The 16,855-nt window shown below is 43.2% G+C and overlaps 1 protein-coding gene and 2 long non-coding RNA genes across 3 annotated transcripts in view; all 3 read right to left on the reverse strand.

Annotated features, from left to right (window-relative positions):
* The window catches only part of LOC114459559 (NACHT, LRR and PYD domains-containing protein 3-like), a 629,510-nt gene that overhangs the window by 201,607 nt on the left and 411,048 nt on the right, over positions 1-16,855 (reverse strand). The window lies entirely within an intron of this gene.
* LOC114459576 (uncharacterized) overlaps positions 1-16,855 on the reverse strand; it is a 264,387-nt gene that overhangs the window by 35,045 nt on the left and 212,487 nt on the right. The gene's annotated exons all lie outside the window — the stretch shown is intronic.
* Positions 10,237-16,855, reverse strand: part of LOC114459591 (uncharacterized) — a 16,895-nt gene continuing 10,276 nt past the window's right edge. The window contains exon 3 of the long non-coding RNA XR_003673428.1: positions 10,237-10,385. This is a non-coding gene — a long non-coding RNA (uncharacterized LOC114459591). The remainder of the gene's footprint in view (positions 10,386-16,855) is intronic.

A 16,855-nucleotide genomic window follows, 5' to 3' on the forward strand; every position in this document is an offset into this window, starting at 1 on the left:
GAAGATCCTCAGCAACAGCTTCTAAATGCAGTGCACTTCCAACCCATTTCCAATGCCATCATCATTGAGGGAGGTACTGTCATGGACAATATTAGGGACTTTCCCCAGGCAGTCTGCCTCATCTTTGGGCTTATATATGCCCTTCACTTAGATTACCCAAAATGCATGGCAAACACGTTGTTACGGTCTCCTCAAGAAAATGTGGCTTGATGAAGGGAGACCAATAACATTGTAGGAAGATGAGATGAGTTATTATCAATGGGTTATATAACTAAGAATATTAATTATGATTATTAATATTACTTCAAATTTGCGGGGTGCCACTCCTTTTAACAGGAGAAATATGTCTAAGTTTTTAGACTAAACTCATCAATGTGAAACCAGGGAAAAGTGAATTCTACCAGACATCTACACCATCATCACAGCTTTAATGAATCAGAGGAATCAAAGATTATGTTTAACCTTTTATTCAAAAGTCAACAATTAACACAGTCAAAATATCAATTGAAATGGGATAATTAAATCATGATAAAATGCATTTCTAGACTAATAAGAGTGAGGATTATATGTAATAAAGTGAAATCACTAATCTAGGAGGATGCTAGTCTACTAAATATTGAATAAAAATGCAGGATACATATTCAATAATAAGATCATAAAATCAAAGAATAAAATAAAGAGAGCTCATAACAAAGAGAGGAGGACGGACAAGGGGGAGACGAACAAACATGAATGAGATGTACTGTGTGTGCAGCATGTTGTTAATGCGTGTAAGTTTGTAGTTATGGAAATATGTATGTGATCTATTGTGAATGAAGTTGCTGATGAAAGTTCATTCTTGTACCTTGGAGGTGAGGTCAGGCTGGACCTGGAGGTGCTGTTGAAGCAATGTAGCAGGACGTGCCACCGTTGGTTCTGTTTCGGTTCCACAGAATTTAGCCCCTTCAGCCGATCCGGGCGGTTAGGCCTTCGCAGCTGGCTTAGAGAATGGCTCTTGGCTAACCCCCAAGGGTCGCGGGCCGGGCTTCCTTACGGCTGTTACGCACGTCACTGGGTGCGGAATTCATCCGAACCAAGCAGCTGTTGATTACAAAATCTAACTGTTTCAACTAAAAATAAAAATGAAATGAAAGACTGGAAACATGAGGGAAGACGGGTGAGCATGAACGCCCGCGTCCAAAACTGTTGTTTCTGGTCGCGCGTCTTTTTTTAAAGGGCGTTTGGCGACGCCTTTTGGAGGAGGCGTCTTCGTTGATTATTCTGTGATCATGTCGGTGATTGGTCAATGTCTCTGCTTTCAGCTTGTGGGTGTGTCTTGGGTGTGTGTAAGTGTAAGACAGAGACAGACAACAAGGGATGATTCTAAACATAAAAGAATGCCTAATAATTAATTCCACATATTTCAAAACATCTTTTCAACATCATATCCTGAAATATCATGTATTACGAAAGAGTTTGATACCAAACACGACTAGGAAATAGCCTCGAATCACTTTAGGAACTAATTAATGCATTTTACCTGTACTTACTCATAACATAAATGTCAAAAATCATGTTATGCCTCCTCTTAACTATACGGTTGCAGTAAATACCTCAAACTAACTTTTGTGATGTTTTTCTGGTATTTTTAAGCACTTTTAAATGATAAACACTTTAAAATAGCATTCTGTTGTTGTTAAATTACATGACACGAGTGCAGACACATTTGCAATTTCAATTATAGTAGAAATCATTCAAAAAAATGTTTTCATTTGTAACTTTTCAGTCCAGCACATGTCCTTTGTTCTCATTTGAGCAGGAGAACTGGGGTTATTCCATTGTCCTGTGTAACCATTGGTTTGGGTTCGGGAGGTGACAACATCTGCAGGGGGTCAAAGGGGTCATTGGGACAGTTCTTTGATGTTACAGCATCCAGAGGTATCTGTTTGAAAAAGGGGGAAGGAGAGATGTTCTTCTTTTGATCGTAATGTAGCAGGGAGATGATAACAGGAGACGACTGGTCTGGGATCCTTCTATCTTTCTGTTCGGCAGGAAGGGGGGAAGGCCCCCCCTTGGGGCACGTTTGCATTTCACAGCAAGAGGTAGACTCTCTGACTCCACGGACTGGTGAAGCCGGTGTTCTAAGTCAGGTCAACTTGGGGGTTTAGTTCCCTACATAATCCCCCTGTTGATAAGGTTTCAATGCTTTGAAGCTCTTATCAAAAAGTTCTTTTGAGGAAACAAAAGAGGGAACGAACCTTCAAGTTGAAGAAAACTGGAAACAGGTAAAGGTGTGTTGAGGTCCTCACACACCCTGACGAAAGTTCAGGAGTGACCAAAAGTCCAACGTCCTTGTTGGAACTTGGAGGTGTTTCCCCCTGTAGGGTAGGGAAATCACTCTCACCTTGACGTTGAGATGAGCAGCATTGCCAGGAAGTCAATACTGGAGGCAACGCTGGGAGGTTGAAGCTAGAGCCCCTGGTGGTTGAGGCTGGAGCCCCGGAGGTTGAAGACTGGAGCCCTGGCGGTTGAAGACTGGAGCCCCTGGAGGTTGAAGGCTGGAGCCCCGGAGGTTGAAGCCTGGAGCCCCTGGTGGCTGGCGTTGGAGCATTGCCTGGTGTTAATGCCCGTGGACCATGGAGGTAGGAGTTGGCCGACCATGGAGTCGATTCTGAGGTGCCGCTGGGCAGTGGGCACCCGTAGACCAGGAGGCAGACTAGGTGTGTGTACTATATGTTGCTATGTGTCCCTCAACGATGCTCGGTGCGAACATGTAATTTGGGATCAGCAGGATGGGGTAACATAAAAGTGTACACATAACACATAGACAGCGTGGTATCGGTCAGTTACTCCTGGTGCATATCAGTAAGACAAAGACAAAGCATGCAGGGTATAAAAGAATCACATCTAAACACACAAAAGAAGTCCCTAAGGGATCTTAAACTAAATGAGAGCAAAAGAAGGGCTTTCTTTTGCTCTGGCTAAATTTGGCCTGTGCCTATATAATGAGACGCGTTGTGGTCTCGGTAGCAGGGTGTTAGATATGCTAATGTTTGGGGCCTGATCAATGGGATGGCTGATTGGAAGTTTACGGATCAACCAGCACGGTTAAGTCCTGACCCTCGGGTGTGTCCTCGGTGGGACCAGATAGCGTAGTGGATTCTAGTTCCTAGGTCTGAGTTTATGTCGTCCTTGAGGTGGTAGATGTTATTGAACGTGACGACTGGTAGGTTCATTAGGAATGCTATCTCTCGGTTCGTAGGGTTTATTCAGCTCGCGGTTGATGGCTTGTCTGTTGATTTTAGTGTTCTGTATAGCTTAATTTGGTTTTCGGTGGACCCATTTGAGCTTTGATTCGGTTTTTGTGCTCGGAATCTTTATTTGGTACACCACTGGAGACAGTTTATCGGTGACCAGGTAGGGTCCTGTTCATTTGGGAAGAAATTTCTTCTATTTATTTATTTATTTTTTCAGTTTGGTTGCATGATGATTGGTTTTGCCGGCGGGCGGAGCAACGCTATAATACCAGACGCGGTCTCCCACCTGTAGTTCCTCTTGTGAGGCTTTTTGGTCGTAGTAGGTTTTACGGCCCTTCGCGCTCTCTTTGAGGTGTTTTTGAGCAAACGCGAACGTAGCTCGGAGGTGGTTCTCAAGATCGGTCGTGTATTGGTGGGTGGTGTAAGCGGTAGCGGTGTTAGCTTGGTTTTGACTTTGACTCCTCTGTGTCTGGCGTAGGGCATGTCATGGGCATGTGCCAATATCACCCCCCTTTGGTTCTGTGGGGCAACGAACGCATGCGTTTGGGAGTCTGCAGAAACATGGACCAAGGTGCCCTTGACTGTCTGTAATGAGCGCCGGGCAGCGAACAGATGGCTGGGTGTGGAGGCAAAGTCCGAGGAGACTTGTAACGTTATTGGGTCATTGTCGGTGAAAGCGGGTTTTACCGGTGCGATGACCTGCGAAGACGATGGGGCGATGGTTTCGGCAGCCGCACGAGAGCGCGTAATAGCATTCACTGACAACGGGTGGGGCTCAGCGAGCTGGGTGGGGTCAAAGGACCAGGGTGTCCTTGATAGCGCCCTTTGTTTGGCGAGAGCATCGTTGATGTGTCGGTTCTGAAACGCAAGACCATCGGTAGCGAGGGGGTTGTTGGGTAACGCGCACAGGGAGGTACTTTTGGTCGTTAGAGTACGGTCTACGGTTTTAGTAGCCGGACGCATTTGGGCCGGAGACCGGCTGGGGGTCTCCTTTAGAGCCTGAGGGTGGTTCAGTTGGTAGCACTGAACTCCGTCGAGTGAGTCATGCTGCAGCGGCAGTGGCTGCCTGACTTGGGCCCAGATTTTCCGATTTTGAAAGTCGATCAGGGGCTCAAATCGGTTGAGCAGATCGATACCTATGAGAAGAGGAATCTGGTTGTGGTCTGAGATGTAAAACGGGTGCACCAGGGTCAGGTGCCCTATGGTGACTTGTACGAGAGCCTTCTTCGTGATAACCGTGGCGTTGTCGCCATAAGGTTCAATGTCAATGTGGCAGTCTTGGAGTATCAACCATAGGTTGGTCTCCTTGGCTAGGCTGCGCAGCTCATTGAACAGTTGGGCGGACATGAGGGATATGTCTGCTCCTGTGTCAAGTAAGGCTTCATTGGTAAGCACACCTTCAAAAGTGGCTGATATATAAAACTTTCGGGCAATTCCTCTTTCGTAGAGGTCGCACACGAATTGGTGAATTGGTGGTTCACCCTTAATGGACTGGTGTCCATTGGAAAAATGGTGGTTTGGTGCATGTGTTTGCACCAGCAAGACAGCACTAGGCGAATCATCGTCATCTTTGCATTTTGATTGTTTTTGCTTTCTATTGATTTTATCGTCTATCATCTGTTCGAACATTTTCTTGATGGATGCCATTTCTTTAGTGATTTGGTTAGATAACCTAATTTCTAAACTTTCTATTTCATTAGATTCATCATTTGATCTTGATCTGTTTGGCTGCTGGTCGTATGACCTTTGATTGTTTTTGTGATACCAAGGTTTTGAGTGTTCGTTTCTGGGTGGAGGTGTTCGGCGGTCGTTGTCGTGTCTTTTCCACTGGTCAGAACGGCTGTAATCATACCACGGTGGTCGCGGTCGGCGATCTTGGTGGTGTGAGTTAGGGCGAGAATTTTGGTGCCGAAAGTTTTGTTTTGGCGCATAATCTCGATAATCGGTGTTATCTTGGTATTGTTTTGGCTTTATTCCATGGTACGGTTGCTGGTTGTACCACGGAGGGGTCTGTGGTGCTTGCGGTGGAGGCATTTGAGGACTGTCGGGTGTCCTTTTTGTGCCTTCCAATTGCAGCGAGTGAGAGTTATTCTTTATCGGGAACATTTCGCGAGGTGTGGATTTTGCCGAATTTTGTTTGTACAAGAGGAAGCCTCTGATTGCAAGATCGCGAAGTTTCTTACTAGACATGGTATAGGGATCTGCCGCGACGCCGAGATGGGTGCTCGTGCTGTGGTGAAGGTTTCTGAGGAACAGTGTTTTGAACTGCTCTTCTTCCTCCATACCTGGGTCGTTGCGATTACCAAAGTATGCCTGTAGCAAGGTGTGGTAATATTGTTGGGGTGATTCGTTTTTCCCCTGTTTAACGGTGTGGGCATAGTCGAAACCTGTTTGGTGAAGTGCGTCAGAAAATTCATCCACCAGGAGGCGGCACAGTGTCGTGTAATCATTTCTGATCTGAGGTAGTTGACGTTCAATGAAATCATTAACAAGCCTGCTCGAGGTTGCTTTGATTAGGTAAATTTTATCTTCAACATTAGCCATTGGATAACTTTTTAGATAAAAATCAATGTCTCTCAAAAATGCTCTAGCATTTTGGGGTTCGTCGAACTTTGGTTCGAATCTCGGAATGTTTCTGGCGATTTTATCCAGGTCGCGGTTGGACGGTCGATTGCTATTAGGTTGCTGGGCGGGCGTCGGTCCGCCGTCAATAGGAGGGTCCGCGGAGGCATCCCGGGGTCTCCTTAAGCGACGCGGACGTACCGGTGGGTCGGTGGTGCGCAGGGCTTGTCGAGTTGCGTCTTCACCGTCGGAGTCAGGATCGCCATCGGCCTCCGACATTGACAATGATGAGAGAGCGTGTCCGAGCTCACGTCTTGCGTCTAGGAGCTCTCTCCTGGTGAGGTTCAATTGTCGTTGAACCTTAGCAGTAGCTACTTTACCGTCAGCTACTTGTTGTAATAAGTCATTAGCCCTCTCTCGTTCTGCGTCTAATTCTTTAGAAAGCAGTTTAGTTTTGGCTTTTGAGGCTTTGATCGCCCCTTCTGCCTCAAGGAGGAGTTTCTTCCCATCATTTGACTCGTGTATTTGGGCGTCTAATTCCCGGGTTGTGGTGTCGAACTCATGTTCGAGAACGCGTATTTTGTCTCCGAGTAGCACTTTGGATTTTTCTAATTCTTTATTCTCAGTGATTAATTGATTAACTTGATCTTCCGCTTCTTCTAGGTAACTCACGCGCATTTGGAGCAGTCCATTTTCTTCACGTGTCTCTTCATACTGGGCCGTGAGGTTCGCGCAGCGTGCTTCGCGTTCCTCGATGGCTTTGAGTTGAGCGTCGCGTTCGCTCTCGAGGGTTTTAACCCGATTCTGTTCGTATTTTAACTGGGCGGAGAATGCTGATATTACACAGCCAAGCTGTTTAACCAGCTCTTTATCCTTCAGTTTTTTGTAAACGGCTGCAGTGACGCAATCGGCCACAAGGTCTCCTAATTCTTGAGGGGGAGATTCTCGGATTTTGGCATCAATTGTGGATTTTCCGTCCCCTAAGATTTCTGTGAGGAGAAATTCTAAGTTCTCGGCTGGATGGTCCTCAGAGGAGACCGACATGTTGATTTGTTGTGGGTCAAAATCGTACAAAGAACTCTAAAGAATTTCAAAATTTCAAATAATTTTTCAAACAAAGTTTAAAAATTACAATGGTAGTAAATTGTTTTATCTTATTTTGTTTGTTCTTAGCAATTCACTGTTTGGTAAATAAAAACTGAGTGGTAAACTTGAAAAGTTTGGTGTGGTTTGTTTAATTTAAACAATTGTTCTTACTCATTTAAGACTTGTTCTTACTGATTTAAGACTTTTATTTAAATTAACTTTACTTTAATTCAATTTCGTTGAATTAATCAACAGGTATTTTTAATCAATTAAAAAAAATGTTTTTATTGAAATTAAATTCAAATCTTATTGAATTTATTTTAATCAATAAATGTTTTTCCTCAATTAATTTAAACTTTCGTTTAAATTAGCTTTACCTTGATTCGGTTTCCTTAGATTAATCAGGTGTTTTTAATCAATTGGAAAAAATGTTTTTATTGAAATTAAATTCAAATCCTATTGAATTTATTGTAATCAATAAATGTTATTTTTAATTAATTAACTTCTGTTTTAATTTATCAGTTTTTATTTCAGTTGTAATTTCCTTTAGGTTGATTTTTAAGAATGGTTTGTGTTTAAATTCGGTTGTGTTGAATTTAATTACCTTAATTAAAACTGGTTTAACTTTTATTAAACTTATTTTAATTAATAAATCCTTCTTAAATTAGTTGCTTTCTTTTAATTAACTTCCTATTCAATTTAATTGTTTTTAATCAAATTGATTTAATTTTAATCACACTGGATTAATCATTTAGTAAAATGTGTATTTTACTTTAATCATTAATTTAATTATTTAAACTGTTTTAGTTTAATTAATTTTTCCAAATTGGTTTAAGTCTTGTTAAACCTTGATTTTAGTCCGTCAATTGTATTTAAATGAGTTACCTTAGTTTAAATAAGATTACTTTTTAATGGCTCAACTTCTGTTTAGTTATGAGACTTGTGTGTGTGTGCGCGTGCGTGCTTTTCTGAGAGATGACAAAATCAGATCGAGCACATTTAAAACCACACGATTTCAGCAAAGTGACGGTACAGACAGCTGTATCGCTGCACAGTTGTCAAGCAAAACGTGTCTAAAGACACGCTGTAACTTAGATGTGTTTAAAGTCTCACTGGGCACGATAGGTTAGCTTGATGCTAACCGCTTAGTAGCAGGCTGCTGCTGCTATGCTGAGGCTCTCGTTAGCCTGTTATTCGCGAGCTCGCCACGAGGGGCAGTCGCGTCTCAAAAAGGGACAGGAAGGCCTGTCTTTGTGTATGAGCGGTGGCTTGACACATTTGCTTCCGGTTTCCGGAGCGTTACCCACGTGTTCCAACCACAATGAGCTAACATGAGCTAATACAACGATAGCTTGTCCGTTTTAAGGAACGGAAGATTCAGACGACTTACTCTTTGTTTGCGTCGGTAGATACCAGAGTTTCAGAGCTCTTCGGGGTAGCAAAGTCCTAGTTTGCACTGTCTTTTTTCCTTTTATACGGGGTTTTCCCGGTTCTGGCAACTTACTGTTTACCTCTGACGTCACAGTCACTGACGGCGCAGTGATTAATTTTAACTTTTTCTTTTGGCGCGGCGGCCTTTCATAACTTTAGCGCTTTAAACACAGAGACACGGCGGTCTTATTTATTCAGTTTCTAAGCATTAGCGCGGCGGCTTTGCTTAGAATACAACATTGGTCGGGGCTCGGCGGCTTCCGAACCAATCTGGCAACACGAGTGTTCAGTTTTTAGACCGGCTTTTGATTCCAATGATTATTCATTAACGCTGTGTTTATGGCTTCAGCTAGTCCCATCTGGAGGTGTCAGAAATAATGTAGGAAGATGAGATGAGTTATTATCAATGGGTTATATAACTAAGAATATTAATTATGATTATTAATATTACTTCAAATTTGCGGGGTGCCACTCCTTTTAACAGGAGAAATATGTCTAAGTTTTTAGACTAAACTCATCAATGTGAAACCAGGGAAAAGTGAATTCTACCAGACATCTACACCATCATCACAGCTTTAATGAATCAGAGGAATCAAAGATTATGTTTAACCTTTTATTCAAAAGTCAACAATTAACACAGTCAAAATATCAATTGAAATGGGATAATTAAATCATGATAAAATGCATTTCTAGACTAATAAGAGTGAGGATTATATGTAATAAAGTGAAATCACTAATCTAGGAGGATGCTAGTCTACTAAATATTGAATAAAAATGCAGGATACATATTCAATAATAAGATCATAAAATCAAAGAATAAAATAAAGAGAGCTCATAACAAAGAGAGGAGGACGGACAAGGGGGAGACGAACAAACATGAATGAGATGTACTGTGTGTGCAGCATGTTGTTAATGCGTGTAAGTTTGTAGTTATGGAAATATGTATGTGATCTATTGTGAATGAAGTTGCTGATGAAAGTTCATTCTTGTACCTTGGAGGTGAGGTCAGGCTGGACCTGGAGGTGCTGTTGAAGCAATGTAGCAGGACGTGCCACCGTTGGTTCTGTTTCGGTTCCACAGAATTTAGCCCCTTCAGCCGATCCGGGCGGTTAGGCCTTCGCAGCTGGCTTAGAGAATGGCTCTTGGCTAACCCCCAAGGGTCGCGGGCCGGGCTTCCTTACGGCTGTTACGCACGTCACTGGGTGCGGAATTCATCCGAACCAAGCAGCTGTTGATTACAAAATCTAACTGTTTCAACTAAAAATAAAAATGAAATGAAAGACTGGAAACATGAGGGAAGACGGGTGAGCATGAACGCCCGCGTCCAAAACTGTTGTTTCTGGTCGCGCGTCTTTTTTTAAAGGGCGTTTGGCGACGCCTTTTGGAGGAGGCGTCTTCGTTGATTATTCTGTGATCATGTCGGTGATTGGTCAATGTCTCTGCTTTCAGCTTGTGGGTGTGTCTTGGGTGTGTGTAAGTGTAAGACAGAGACAGACAACAAGGGATGATTCTAAACATAAAAGAATGCCTAATAATTAATTCCACATATTTCAAAACATCTTTTCAACATCATATCCTGAAATATCATGTATTACGAAAGAGTTTGATACCAAACACGACTAGGAAATAGCCTCGAATCACTTTAGGAACTAATTAATGCATTTTACCTGTACTTACTCATAACATAAATGTCAAAAATCATGTTATGCCTCCTCTTAACTATACGGTTGCAGTAAATACCTCAAACTAACTTTTGTGATGTTTTTCTGGTATTTTTTAAGCACTTTTAAATGATAAACACTTTAAAATAGCATTCTGTTGTTGTTAAATTACACGACACGAGTGCAGACACATTTGCAATTTCAATTATAGTAGAAATCATTCAAAAAAATGTTTTCATTTGTAACTTTTCAGTCCAGCACATGTCCTTTGTTCTCATTTGAGCAGGAGAACTGGGGTTATTCCATTGTCCTGTGTAACCATTGGTTTGGGTTCGGGAGGTGACAACATCTGCAGGGGGTCAAAGGGGTCATTGGGACAGTTCTTTGATGTTACAGCATCCAGAGGTATCTGTTTGAAAAAGGGGGAAGGAGAGATGTTCTTCTTTTGATCGTAATGTAGCAGGGAGATGATAACAGGAGACGACTGGTCTGGGATCCTTCTATCTTTCTGTTCGGCAGGAAGGGGGGAAGGCCCCCCTTGGGGCACGTTTGCATTTCACAGCAAGAGGTAGACTCTCTGACTCCACGGACTGGTGAAGCCGGTGTTCTAAGTCAGGTCAACTTGGGGGTTTAGTTCCCTACAACATATACAAAAGGACACAGACAAAAGGGTTCGAGTTGGCAAGTTTATTGTAAATAAAACATTAATGAGTCAAAACATAAATCAACAAACCAAAAAGGCTACAGGCGCCGGCCAAAATAAGGAAAAGAGGGGTTAAGAACCTGGCTAACCGCTCCATGGGCCATCGGACCAGGCCCCACCCTGGCTAAGCTACCTCAACCAAAACTAACTGTTAAACCAAAAAAGAAAACCCGGAAAACAGGACTACCGGCGACTATAGCCAAACTAAAATAACAAAGCCCAGCAATCTAAACATGCCTGAGTTAAATAATTGCTACTTAAATAGAAAAAGGTTTCAAACCACTCAACAAAACAACCAACAAGACAAGACAACAACCAACCAAGCAACAACCAAACCTCACTATACCTCTGTCCTGCAGTGTGTGTGTGTGGCTCAGTGCTCAACTCTGCTCTGCCTGCTCCTCTCTCCTGCCATCCTAAGTAATCTCCCTCACACTGATTGCCAACAGCAATCAGGTGTGCTACAGCCACTCAGAAAGGGGAAGGAGGGAGACCTGCCATAGAGGAAACACGTAACACCCCCACCCTAAGATGTTGGATGTACGCTCGCCCAAATGTACATTCAACATGAACGAGATAAGGCATCAGCCAGTACATTTTTCACCCCCTTAATATGTCTTATCTCCAAATTGAATGACTGCAACAAAAGAGACCAGCGCATAATTCTCTGATTAGAGTTGCGCATTTGATTAATAAAAACCAAAGGATTGTGGTCAGTGTATACGATAATGGGACAAATGGATGAACCGACGTATACTTCAAAGTGATTTAAAGCCAACACTAGTGCGAGAGCCTCTTTCTCAATTGTGGAGTAAACACGCTGGTGAGTGTTAAACTTCCTTGAGAAGTAAGAGACTGGGTGTTCAAGACCCCCATCGTCATCCTGAAGGAGGACAGCACCGGCTCCCGCCTCACTGGCATCAACAGCAAGTTTAAAAGGACGATCAAATGCAGGGGCAGCCAAGACGGGGGCATGGGATAACAACGCTTTCACGCAGTCAAATGCGTGTTGACAATCATCTGACCAGTGGAATCGGCGTTTAGGGCTAAGGAGGTCAGTGAGCGGAGCGGCAATAGCGGAGAAGTTTCTACAAAAACTTCGATAGTAACCCGCCATGCCTAGGAATCGACGAAGCTGGCGCCGGGACATGGGTGCAGGGAAAGACATGATTGCCTCAACCTTTGTGTCAACCGGCTTTACCTGCCCCTGACCTACAACCTTCCCCAAATATGTGACAGTTGCTTGACCAAATTCACACTTCGCCAGGTTAAGCGTGAGATTGGCATCCTTTAGCCGTGCAAACACTGCCCCAAGCTGTTTGACATGATCTTCCCAAGAACTTGAGTACACCACAATGTCATCTAGATAGGCCTCACAACCAGGTAAACCACACAAGATGATGTTAACCAGACGCTGAAAGGTTGCCGGGGCATTCCGTACGCCAAATGGCATAACCGTGTACTGTAAAAAGGCATCTGGAGTCACAAATGCAGAGATTTCTTTTGCTCGAGAGGTTAAAGGCACCTGCCAATAACCTTTTAAAAGATCCAGTTTGGTCACATAGTTAGCACTACCAACGTGATCCACACAATCTTCAATTCGAAGCAGTGGATAGCAATCAGGCTTAGTGACACTGTTGACTTTGCGAAAGTCAGTACAAAAACGGTCAGAGGCATCAGATTTCATGGCCAAGAGACAAGGCGAACTCCATGAGCTGGAGCTCCTTTCTGCAATGCCATTCTCCAGCATGTAATCAACCTGTTTTTGTAACCGAGCACGTTTATCTGGATTTACTCTGTAAGCGTGCTGCTTAATTGGAGAAGAATCTCCTACATCAATATCGTGCTCAAGAATGTTAGTCTTTTTCGGTACATCAGAAAATAAGGAGATATTAGACTTTATTAACTGAACCACATCCTCACATTGAGTCTCAGTAAGATGTCCAAAGCATTCATCAAGTTTGGATAATATTTCAGAATTTTTTAGCCGACCCTGCACAACAGCAAGAGACGGCCCAACAACTTCCTCGAGGTCAGATGCAGCCCCCGCAGGCAGCGCCTCTGGAATTTCAGAACCGGACAGCACCTCTGTCACCTGGGCCCTACTCGTAGCTTCAGCACTAGACATTACCAACATGCTGTCACAAACGTCGCCGACAGGAGTCGGGTGAGAAGACTCCCTGTCAAAGTAAGGTTTTAGCATGTTAATGTGACACAATCTGCTACGTCGTTTGCGATCTGGGGTTGCAACGATGTAATCCCGGTCACTTTTTTTTTCCTTAATGACGTAGGGACCGCTGTAACAGGCTTGCAAAGCTGAACCGGGGACAGGAAGCAGTATCAACACTTTATCACCGGGCCTGAAGCATCTGCCTTTGGCGTCTTTATCAAACCACAACTTCATCTTTTGTTGTGCAGTAGACATGTTTTGTTTTGCTAACTCACATGCACGGTGAAGCTTAAAGCGAAAATTAGAAACATAATCGCAAAGATTTTGCGGATCGCTACCACCCAACCACTTGTCTCGCAAAAGTTTTAGAGGACCCCGCACAGTGTGCGCAAAGACCAGATCAGCTGGACTAAACCCCAAAGACTCCTGCGCGACCTCACGAACTGCAAAGAGAAGGAGATGAACGCCCTCATCCCAGTCCTTATTAGCTTCGAGACAATACGTACGAAGCATACTCTTCAACGTGGAATGGAAACGCTCCAAAGCTCCTTGGCTTTCCGGATGGTATGCGCTCGAATAATGGTGGACAATATCGAGTTGTTTCAAGACTTGTGCAAAAACTCGTGACATGAAATTGGAGCCCTGATCAGTTTGAATCACTCTAGGTACTCCAAACAAAGAGAAGAATTTCACCAGTGCTTTTGCTACAGCCGGAGCAGTAATTTTGCGCATGGGGATAGCCTCAGGAAAACGGGTCGTCGAGCACATAATTGTCAAAAGAAACTTATTACCAGCTTTTGTGCGTGGAAAAGGCCCAACACAGTCCACTATGACACGTTCAAACGGTTCACCAACAACCGGAATCGGATACAATGGGTACCTCGGAATAGTCTGATTGGGTTTGCCACAAACTTGACACACATGGCATGTTTTACAATGTTGCCGCACATCGCGTTTTAATCCAGGCCAGAAGAACCACCGCAAAATGCGGTCATAGGTTTTATTCACTCCTAAGTGACCAGCAAGCGGATTATCATGTGCCAACGTTAAAACCTCCTTCCGGTACGCTTTAGGAATCACGATCTGTGTCAGAGCACTCCAATCATCATCTATGGATGCATGCGGCGGTGTCCACTTACGCACCAGCATCCCATGTTTTACAAAATAACAGGTTGACAACTGTTCAGCTTCAGACTCAGACACAACGGCATCAAAAATAACAGAAAGTGTCGAGTCGTTCTTTTGTTCAGAAATAAGATGCTCACGAGACATACAAACTTTAATGGTAAGGTCCTCGTCCGCAAGCGGTTCGTCAACCGGGGCCGCAGGAGCAACCACAGAGTGTGGAGGAACAGGGGAGGCTCTCAATGAAGGGGTTACAACATCAACATCCATCATAAAGCTGTCAGCTAGATCTATATTGCAACCATTACTAGAGTCCTGTTTTCCTCGTTTTTCAGACATAGCTCGTGTGACAACACAAACTGGAAACACGTCAGGGAATTTCTGCTCCAACTCCTCTGGGTGCTCTGAAATAGGAACGGCAACAACCTCAGGATTTAAAAGAACTTTACCTCCTGCCAAGTCATTACCCAAAATAAGGGACACCCCAGTTATGGGAAATTGAGGTGCTACACCCACTACTACCTTTCCCTTAACTAGTGCTGACTCCAGATATATGCTATGGAGCGGAAGCGACACAAACTGCATTCCAAACCCCCTAACTAATGCACTGGAGCTAGTGGTTGATTTTTCTGATAGTGGTAAAACTCCCTGTAGAAGAACAGATTGTGAAGCAGCACTATCTCTCAAGATGTTAATAGAGACCTTCGGCCCTGCATTAGTTACTGAGACCAAACCTTTCATAATGAAGGGAGCGTACACGTTAAGGTCAGGCTTAGCATTCTCTGGACTGGTTAAATGCTGTTCGCAGGATAAAACCTCTGCTTCCATCAGATTGACCACTTTTGACGTGTTCCTTTTATTCAAAGCAAAACACTGGTTCATTGTGTGGCCCCGCTTCTTACAATAGAAACATACAATTTCATTCCTAACATCGACAGGTTCTTTGTTACAGCTTTTAGGCTCTCCCTGCGAGTTCTGTTTAACCTGAGAGGTAAAAGATTCAGCTGCGCAATCCCCACGTTCAGAGGGCGAAGTCAACTTTCCAAAGTTAGCCCTATGAGTAAGGACGTACTCATCCGCGAGCACAGCCGCATCGGAGATTGTGGTTGCTTTTTGTTCATTTACATAAGTGACAATACGCTCGGGAAGACAATTTCTGAATTCTTCCAAAAGAATCAATTCCCTCATTTTCTGAATATCATTTACGCGTTGTGATTGACACCAGCGGTCAAACAGAGACTCTTTCACCCGACCAAATTCACAGTAAGTTTGACTTTCTTCTTTCTTAAGCCCACGAAATTTTTGACGGTAAGCCTCCGGCACAAGCTCATAAGCACGCAGCACAGCACATTTCACTTTATCGTAATCGGGACAATCGTCAGGAGACAAGGAAGTGTAAGCATCCTGAGCCTTACCCGTAAATACTGATTGCAATAGCAGGGTCCACACATTCTTAGGCCATTTAAGCGTATTGGCAACACGTTCAAACATCACAAAATAACGATCAACATCTCTGTCGTTAAATTGAGGGACTAAACGAATACATTTATTCAAATCAAAGTCAACTCTGTCTAAACCAGGAGAAGAGGTCATAAAGGCTGATTGCTTTAAATCAAACTCCATTTTGCGAAACTCAAATTCAAATTTCAAAGTTTTCTCTTTTATTTCCTTTTCAATATCCAATTCTTTTTCCTTTATCTCTAAGCGGCGCATTTCGAGCTCTAGTTCTTTAAGGCGAAGTAAGTCCTCCGACACAGGCTGGATAGTAGATGTACCTGGGGCTGAAACAGCTGGGTCGGATTCCAACGCCCCCTTTTCAAACAGAGAGGCAAGTATATCAGCCTTTAGCACGTGCTTCTTACTCTGTTTCGAAACCGTAACATCAAAACGATCTGCAATTGTAAACAAATGTTCTTTTTTACAACGGTTTAACACTTCAAGGCTTGGATGAGCCACAAACTCATCAATATTAAACTCCATTTCAATAAGAAAAAAGTTTCGCAAGTAAGAACAAGTCTTCAAATGCCGCCAATCAAAGATAATTTAGCCAGTATGCAATGGGAAACACATACAAAACCCTAGTGAGAGCAGAGATTGCATAAAGCACACACACACACAAAAAAAACTCCAGAAAAACACAAAACCTGTGTCCATAAATACACAAGTATACAAAAGATATGAAACCACACAGAGCAAAAGGTCTCACAAGGTAGGCAAAGCGTGCATAACAAAAGGTAAACAAGCAAAGTATCAGAAGAGTGGTTACCAAAACTCTCCAGTTTAAAGAAAGATATCAAAACCAGAACTACAACTGACACAGTTTACCAAAAATCACACGCAAAAGCCACTAATCTGTACTGATAAGCAAAATATCAATACCCAAGTGCTTAAACAAAGCCTATTTTATTTTTGGACAAGCCCCCATATATGTTACGGTCTCCTCAAGAAAATGTGGCTTGATGAAGGGAGACCAATAACATATACAAAAGGACACAGACAAAAGGGTTCGAGTTGGCAAGTTTATTGTAAATAAAACATTAATGAGTCAAAACATAAATCAACAAACCAAAAAGGCTACAGGCGCCGGCCAAAATAAGGAAAAGAGGGGTTAAGAACCTGGCTAACCGCTCCATGGGCCATCGGACCAGGCCCCACCCTGGCTAAGCTACCTCAACCAAAACTAACTGTTAAACCAAAAAAGAAAACCCGGAAAACAGGACTACCGGCGACTATAGCCAAACTAAAATAACAAAGCCCAGCAATCTAAACATGCCTGAGTTAAATAATTGCTACTTAAATAGAAAAAGGTTTCAAACCACTCAACAAAACAACCAACAAGACAAGACAACAACCAACCAAGCAACAACCAAACCTCACTATA

The sequence above is a fragment of the Gouania willdenowi genome, unplaced genomic scaffold (assembly GCF_900634775.1).
Source record: "Gouania willdenowi unplaced genomic scaffold, fGouWil2.1 scaffold_32_arrow_ctg1, whole genome shotgun sequence".
NCBI classification, from domain to species: Eukaryota; Metazoa; Chordata; class Actinopteri; order Blenniiformes; family Gobiesocidae; genus Gouania; species Gouania willdenowi.